Source organism: Tauraco erythrolophus, chromosome 11 (genome assembly GCF_009769465.1).
Source record: "Tauraco erythrolophus isolate bTauEry1 chromosome 11, bTauEry1.pri, whole genome shotgun sequence".
In the NCBI taxonomy this organism is placed as follows: Eukaryota; Metazoa; Chordata; class Aves; order Musophagiformes; family Musophagidae; genus Tauraco; species Tauraco erythrolophus.
This window is the reverse complement of record NC_141475.1, coordinates 18954197-18962833: the sequence shown is the minus strand read 5'-3', so window position 1 is coordinate 18962833 and position 8637 is coordinate 18954197. Positions and strand designations below refer to the sequence as shown.

The 8637-nt window shown below is 48.0% G+C and overlaps 1 protein-coding gene across 1 annotated transcript in view; it reads left to right on the top strand.

Annotated features, from left to right (window-relative positions):
- The first annotated feature begins 4345 nt into the window (after positions 1 to 4345).
- PDE6D (phosphodiesterase 6D) overlaps positions 4346 to 8637 on the top strand; it is a 39239-nt gene continuing 34947 nt past the window's right edge. Inside the window, exon 1 of the mRNA XM_086618381.1 lies at positions 4346 to 4368. The gene's annotated coding sequence lies outside the window, so the exon portion shown is untranslated. The remainder of the gene's footprint in view (positions 4369 to 8637) is intronic.

Genomic DNA, 8637 nt, shown 5'->3' with positions numbered 1-8637 from the left:
TATTTCCCTGCATTGCCTGAGTAAAGCAACTATAAATCCAGAGTACTTTCCCCAAGCACTGGGGGCGTGGAGCCCCAGAGAGAGACTTTGAGAACATGGTTTGTCTCAGTCAAGAGACATGCAGCCAAGGCATGAGGCTGCAAAGTCACCTGTAAGGGACAGAGACTGGGAAGGGTGTGATTAGCGCACAGTGACACTCCTCTGTCCTGCAGCTTCCATCACACCGAGTTCTGGTTCTTCAGACTCTTCAGCACCCTGTGCCTCCAGCTGCTCATTCTACTGGCGTCAGCCTCCTGCATGTCAGGCCAGCAGCACCAGCTTCGCTCCTTCTAGGTGTCCACCTCAGGGTGTCCCAGGGCACAGTTCTGGAGCTGGTTCTTCCTCTCGTAAAGTCCCAATTCTGATGTGTCATTAGCAAGAAAATTACCACCCGGCCTCACCTAGGAGAGGGCCAACAGTGAAAGCGGGTACTTTTGTGCTTCTGATCTTTTTCCTTACCTTTCATAAATAAGGTGGCTTAAATGAAAAACTCTTGTGAAAAGAGGTACATTAGGACAACACAGGACCTTACCAGTAATCCATATAATAGATATTATATTCAGAAATCATACTCTAGGCTAGATTTAGCTACCAGGGTTAGTATCTGGTTCCTAAAGCGTCTGTGATAATTTTACTTCCCAACCAGCTTAAAGCAAAATAAAATCAACTTCTGGCACCATGGCCATGTTAGAGCAGGAGCAGGTCCATCTGCATATGGTAAGGAATAAGGTGGATAAGGATGGTTGCACTCAAAGAGTTGTGGTCAACAGCTTGATGTCCAAGTCGAGACCAGTGACATGTGGTGTTCCTCAGGGATTGGTCTGTATTGGCACCAGTGCTGTTTAACATCTTTGTTGGCGACATAGACAGTGGGATTGAGCGCACCCTCAGCAAGTTTGCTGATGACACCAAGCTGTGTGGTGTGGTCAACATGCTGGAGGGAAGAGATGTCCAGAAACACCTTGACAGGCTTGAGATATGGGCCCGTGCAAACCTCATGAAGTTCAACAAGGCTAAGTGCAAGGTCCTGCATGTGGGTCGGGGCAATCCCAAGCACAAGTACAGGCTGGGCGGAGAACGGATTGAGAGCAGCCCTGAGCAGGATGACTTGGGGGTGTTGGCTGATGAGAAGCTCAACATGAGCTGGCAATGTGCACCTGCAGCCCAGAAAGCCAACTGTATCCTGGGCTGCATCAAAAGAAGTGTGGCCAGCAGGTCGAAGGAGGGGATTCTGCCCCCCTACTCTGCTCTCATGAGATCCCACCTGCAGTACTACGTTCACCTCTGGGGCCCCCAACATAAGAAGGACATGGAGCTGTTGGAGTGGGTCCAGAGGAGGGCCACAAAGATGATCCGAAGGCTGAAGCACCTCTCCTGTGAAGACAGGCTGAGAGAGTTGGGGTTGTACAGCCCGGAGAACAGAAAGCTCCAGAGTGATCTTCTAGTAGCCTTCCAGTACCTAAAGAGGACCTACAAAAAAACTGGAGAGTGACTTTTCACAAGGGCATGTAGTGATAGGACAAGGGAAAATGGCTTTAAACTGAAAGATGTGAGATCTAGATTAGATCTACGGAAAAAATTTTTCACTCTGAGGGTGATGAGGCATTGGAACAGGTTGCCCAGAGAAGCTGTGGATGCTCCATCCCTGGAAGTGTTCAAGGCCAGGTTGTATGAGGCTTTGGGCAACCTGGTGTAGTGGAAGGTGTCCCTGCCTATGGCAGGGGGTTGGAATTAGATGATCTTTAAGGTCCCTTCCAACCTAAACCATTCTATGATTCTATGACCAAATGGCCAATAGCTCTAGGGCTAAGCTAAGCTGCGTAAATGCTAACACGGTCCTGGATGCAGTTTTGTTTCTCATCTGTGTGTGCTTTCACCATGCTCCACCCATTTATCCTCTCTTCCAGGCTTCTGATCCCTGCAGCTGCTAGCACACATCTCCAGAGCATGGGTTGATGAGAGCTCCCACCTCCTGCTGAAGAGGCTGTCAAACTCTCCATGTTTCCCAGGGTCCAGAGACTAAGCTGCTCGCTAGACTCTCATCTCATACCTTGGGCAGGCCCGGAGAGATATGTGCCTGGGTGGCTGCAGATACACAGTCATTCAACCCATTCCATCAAGTGTGGGGTGGAATGAAGCCCCAGCTTATGAAAACATTTCACAATTATGCTGATCTGGAGAAACACCAGCTCATTTATGTGCACCTTGAGAGAACAGCTTCTAGGGAAGCAGAAAGCAGGCTGGAGGCATCTTCTCACCTGCCAGAGATGTGAAAGCAAAGGTGACGTTTTCAGTATAAAGTGGCACCAAGGGATAGTGAGACTTGCAGCAACCTTTTTGCAAGCAGATTGGAAAGACAACATGCTCAAGGGTGTCATTTGTGTTAATGCAGCCAAAGGAATCTGAGAGGAGAGAGATCCCAGGGTCTGTGTCACTCTCTGAGTTATCTTGTCACGTGTTCCTCTGCTGCTCATGCCCAGAGCAGTCACAACTTCACACTTCAACCACGAGCTCTTTTGTGATTTTCAGGAGTTCAGAAATGAGAGATGCCAGGCCTGTACCTCCCTGCACAGCAAAATGAATTTGGGAACTTGGATTTGGCCAGAGACCCTCACTCTAAATTCTGGAAACATGCCCTACCGCTGGGTTAGAGAAGCCCTTCAACGCTGTAAGAGTTCTCCACTGCAAGATCCATTTGGTCTCTGGCTCTTTCATCTCTGAGGAGCCTGAATAGAGCCAGGATTGAGTTCCTTATGTCTTGTGTAAACTGGCATGTCATACTTCCACCTGGCAGGCTCTTCCACCCCGCACACAACCATTTGTTTCTGCCTTCTTCATGTCTGTGCTTCTTGCTCATCTTTTCTCCTCATCAGTGTTTTCTCCTTGGTGATCCCTAGTTCTTCTTCCTTAGATAGCATAAAATTACACAGCCTATCTAAAACCCAGGAAGGACTCTTAATAAAAGACAGATATACATTAGCATAGCGTACCCCTGGCACTCTGCCCAGATTCAGGATGACCTGTTCATACACTTTTCAACCGATGGTGTGGAACTGAGCACGCATCACATACATCAGCGAAATAAATGCTACCTGTTTTTATTATTAAGATCTCTTATTGGTTATGCTGGCAGTGGCATTGTCCTTATGCATTAAATGTGACCTTTATTAATGTTCATGTTTTCCTCGTTTGTACAGTGGCTGATTCAGAGGCAAGTGGAGCCATGAATGTATTGATGGCACCCTGATTGTTCACTGGCCCTGTTCTCAGCCTGGATTACAACAGCTGCCTTTGTTTTTCTCATGACTTATTAATGCCTAGTATTAGCCGCGCTCAGGCTGTTAATGGAGGAGTTAATTTGCCGTGCTCATATTAAAGAATAGCCTGGCTTCTGGGATGTGCTAATGAACCAGAGACTTTCCCTCACAATCTACTTTGTTATACAAACACAAAGGGCAAATTTCTGCAATACAAAGAAGGTGTCTTTTGTTCCAGGCAAAACAAACTATCTATTTATTTTAAACTTTCTCTACAACGTTGGCCCTTTCAGCTTCGGCCTCGACACACAGAAGTGGCTCTCAGCCTGAACACTGGTACCGGTCCCCGGTACTCCCCAAATTCATGGCTGGAGCTCCCTCCACCGTGTGAGGCGGAGCGCCAACCGAGCTCCAGCAGCTGGGGCACAGCCGGTCGGCACCGAGCCGTGAGGGCCGGCGGCGCTCACCAGGCCAGCGGCGGCTGCTCTCCCCGCTCTAATACACTCCGCGAGGCCTCCCCTCGCCCGGCCGCCGCCGGTGCCTGCAGGGGAGTCCGCTCCTTCCGCCGGTCCCGGCCCGCGCCCCCCGGCGGCCCAGCCTCACGGCGGCGGGACGGCCGGATAGGTTTGTCCTGCGGCGACTCCCGTCCCGCGGCGACGTCAGGCTCGGTCGGGGCGTACGCCTTAACGACCGCTGCGCAGCCACCCTTGAATGGGAGGGGAGCGGGGGGGGGGACCTCACCGTCTGATTGGCCAGCCGCGCCGTCCTTCATACGGCAGAAGGCGGGGCAGCGGGTCGGCGACGGCGGATGACTGGCCGGAGCGGCGGGCCGGGAGGCGGGGCGGCGGGTGGCCGCTGGCCGCTGGGGTTGGTTGCGCCGGCCAGTGGCGGGTGCGAGGGAGTGCGGGGGGAGGGGCGGGGGTCCTGAGGCGCCGCTGTCACCGCCGCCTTCCCGCCCAGGCCCGCACAGCCAGGCCAGGCCAGCCCGGCCCAGCCCCGTCCGCCCGCGGCGCGGCAGGACCATGTCGGCCACGGACGAGCGGGCCAAGGAGATCCTCCGGGGCTTCAAGCTGTATCCTCCCAATGCGGGCCGTGAGGCGGGCGGGACCCGGCCGGGAGGGAGGGAGGGGTACGGGGCTCGTCGCCCCCCTGTGGCGAGGGCGGGCGCAGGGCCGGGGTTGTCATGGAAACGCCTCGCCGGCAGGGCTGTTCCCAATGGCGTCCTCCCGCTGCGGTGGCGGGGGGGATGCGTTCCTCCCCTTGGAAGCGGCTGAGCCCCCGCGGGGCCGGGACCGGCCCGGAGCCGGCTGGGGAGGGGGGACGGGGAAGGAGCCCCCGTAGCGCTCGGGCCTGGCTCCCGCCCCTGCTCCGCGTAGGGGCTGCTGTGAGGCGCGGGGGGAAAGGGGCCCCGTCGAGGCGGCGGCCCCCGCCGCGCCGGAGCTGTCCGCCGGGCGGCTGGAGGAGAGGGGCTGCGCAGGATGGTGGCGGCCCCTGGGCGGCGGGAACCCCCCCCTCGGCAGCGAGGACAGCTACAGAGGGTAGGTGAAGCAGCTCGGCGCCCTCGGCCCCGGGATGATCCGATCCCTTCCCCTCCGGTCTGCACTTAGGCACCTCTCTGGAAAGGAGATACCTGGTCCCCAGGTCCAGAGTCAACTGTAGATCTTGTTGCTTTTCCTATCATGAGGTACTGGCACATGTTGTGTTGGTCATGGGTGGTCGTACAGTGTCTTTGATTGCTAATGCTGACATACTCTGTTAATGGCTTTCTGTGCAGTTCATTTTAAAACATCTCACACTGTGGCTTTCAAAAAGCATTCTCGTTTCATGTCTATGCTCTCCAAATATGAATTTGATGCTGATAAGACAGATCTGAGCTTGGAAGAGAAGTGAGGTGCTGTGTGCACCCTTCCAACCCAGGATTTCAGTGAAGTAGAGAAAGGCTCAACCTAAAGGCCCATGGGCAAACACTGAGGGTGGGAGAAATATGCCACATGTAAAATAAAGTTATTATATTTTACTATAGTAGATTCCTCTAAACACGGAAGACAAATGCAAGCTTGCTAGCTTGACCTTTAGATACCAGAAAATTGTTACAGATTGGTTGGTTTGCTTTTTTCTTTTTCTTTCCTTTTTTACAGTGAAAAGGACAGAACTGAACAGAATATCCTCTTGATCTAATACTGCTGTTTCTAAACAAACTTTTTTTTTTGTCCAGGGACCTGTTCATAATCTCTATGCCAGCTGTAGCAGGATCTAATTTTCTAGGTTGGATTTAAACAGATAACTGCTACCAAACTATAAGCAGATGCTTTTCTTAACTTTTGAATCATTGTCCCCTCCCCCAGCTTTTAGTACTGCATCTGTTTCCTTTGCTTCTGCACTAGCACTATTGACAGTTCTTTTTATTTCTGATGATTTTAGCTGTCAAAACATGATTTAAGAACCTTTTGTGCTGGCAATTAGAAAAAGCATAAGCTTCTGACAGGACCAGACTAAGCTGTTGGTGGAAGTGAGGAATGCTTGGAAGGTTAAGCCTACGGAGCAGACTTAAGTGCTTTTTGCATGTGTTTGTATATAGTCTTTGCTGAATAGCAGAATTTACATGAAGGCCTTTGTCCAACTTTGGATGAAATAACCCATTTTGTTGTTTGTTGGCTTAAGTAGAAAATGCTTTTTGCCCTTTGAGAGGAAGGATGTTAAACAAACCTAAAGTAAACTTCTAGTATCTCAAGCAGCCATAGCATAGATAAGCTGTAGTAGAAATACTCTGCAATTCTAGGTTGAAGGATCTCAAGTTTAGTCTTCCTTTGCTTGTTCTTGCAAAACACTGATACTAATTTTACTTCTAACAGGACAGTTTTAAGCAAAAACCTTGACTGTGCTTCTTCAAAAAGATGTTAGAGTACTTCAACGGCTCAGGTCACTGTCTGCCATAGAGGCCAGGTAGCATAAAGTCTAAGAAACAGGGAAGTTTCTTCAAACATTCCATAACTGGAACTTTTAGCAAGTTAAAATAGCTGATAAGCATCTCTGTATACCTTTAATAAGCTAGAAGAGTGGCTGAACAGGCATTCCTCATTTATGGGAGGGAGCCTTGACACTCTCAGCCATCCGCACAGGAAACTACTCATGGCCAGATGTGACCATGCTCTCTGTAAGGCAGCCATCAGCTCAGACTTCCACTTCCTTTTCAGAGAGCAAGCGTGTATTCTAGACAGCATTACATTTTAAAGAAATGCTTTGTATTCTCCCCACTCTACTGCTGTGCATGCTAATTTAATTTACTTAATAGAAACAAAAAAATGTGTTCTGAAAAGCTGTGAAGTTTATACTTTTGAGTACTTAAACCTTTTGCTCTGCTCCCAGGAGGAAGGGAGTTCAACTCCACCAACTTAAGCACATGCTGTAAACTTGGCACTTCAATCTGAAGTTGCTTATAGCACAAGGAACTAGCACAGTATTATACCTAGGGTCTGTATGTATCGGATTCCTTGTGTGGCAAGATCAGTTGATGGGGTAGACAGCGTCATTGAGGAAGCAGGCTTCCAAATACTTGCTTACTTTAACACAAGAACAGGCACTCTACCTGGAAATCCAGTTCACATTGAGTAATCCAAGTTTCCTCCAACAAATTCTATTTACTTGTGGTTCCTGAGAAGAGGTTAATTACAAGCTTTCCAACTGATTGGGACATGCTGCTGTGGAAATTAAATTATAGCCCAAATCCTCCCTTTATCTTTAAGGCCAAGATATGCTTCCCTTCCTCTATGACACTAGTGCAGAAATATTTTGTGGCTAGTTTCTGGCTTGAATTTCAGGACACATTTACTTCCCTCTTCTCATGGATTTTGCTATTTTAAAGAGATTAAAACCAAAGGAGGTATTTGATGCATGCAGGCAAATGAGGATATTCGTTATACTTTTACACTTGTCCGAAGAGTTTTTATAGCACCAGTTAAAAACTGAACACTGGCAGTCCAGTAAGTATGTTGCAGTAAAAGACTGAAAGCAGCCAGCAAAAAGCTTTATAGCTTGTCACTTCTTCAGAGACAGTCTTTGTTAACAGAGCTTGTATGTTCATCAGCTCCCTGTTTTGAAGGCACTTGCCGGAACAGCAGTTGTTACACTGAACATGATATCTACAGGTAGTCTAGTACTAGGAAAATGCAGGCTGGTTGTTTGACTACAAGTGGTATCAGTTCAGTTGGTAATTGAAGATGCATTCTTCTGGAATATTAGACAAGTCTTGTTTCTGCGAATATTTATGCACAGCTGGTCCTACAATCTCAAGTGCATTAAATCATTAAATTTGATTATGCTTTTTTCCTCCAGAAGATGAGACAGTTACTCTGTCAGTCTACAGAATAGCTTTTTACCTGACCCTCACTTACCCTTTCAATACATTCTTCAGGTTTCGTGCTGTCATTTTATCTTTAGAGTTAGTGTGTACTATTAAATGTATATATTTAGCATCCTCTTTCCGTAAGAAAGTAGCACTGATAACGTATTCCCTAACAGTCAAAACTCAAGGGTTTTTTTGATGGCTTACCCCCACTGGCCCCCTTGATAATTTCTGGGTTGCCTGTTTATCTTTGTTCTGATAGGAACTAGCACAGAATTATTTTTTCTTTATGCACTATATTCACTAGAATGAGGACATTTTAGACAGTTACCATATTTAATTTGGTTTGCCAGCATTTGGAAATCATACATGCTTTGCTTTCTTACATAGCATACATGCTGTAGATTAGAAATATCCCGTCATCGTTTGCAACAACAGATTCACACTCAGCTCTTGAGGGACCACAGTTCAGCTTCTTTTTGCATTTCTTCCTGTAATGTTTCAGCCAGAACAGCAAGGAAGAAAAAACCCAAACAAGTCAGTTGGGTCTCATAACGTAGTTAAGGTGCTAAGTCTAGCCTCAACATATGAGTAAGCACATCCATTTTCTATTTTAAATCTTATAAGTCAAACAAGGTATCACCTATTTTATTTGCTTCTGTACAGAGGAGTCTCATCAGAATTGGATCCCCATGGTGTTAATTGCCCTATAGATATTTATCAGTTTAAGGTAAGCTTCTCCATGAACTCCATTTAAGGCTATGCAGTATATCTTACTGTACTTCAGAACTCCCCTGAAACAAATTAATATGGTGAGCATATGCATGAATAGACAATATTAACTGTAGATCAGCATAATTGTGGAGTTATGGAACTAGTATTTGCGGTCAGTATAACCTGTAGCTCAGGCACTTCAACATTTGTGGGCAAAACTTTATATGTCAAAGGCTGTCCTACTTTCTGGAATCCTCAGAGTTCCCTGTGCAGCATCCTCCTAGC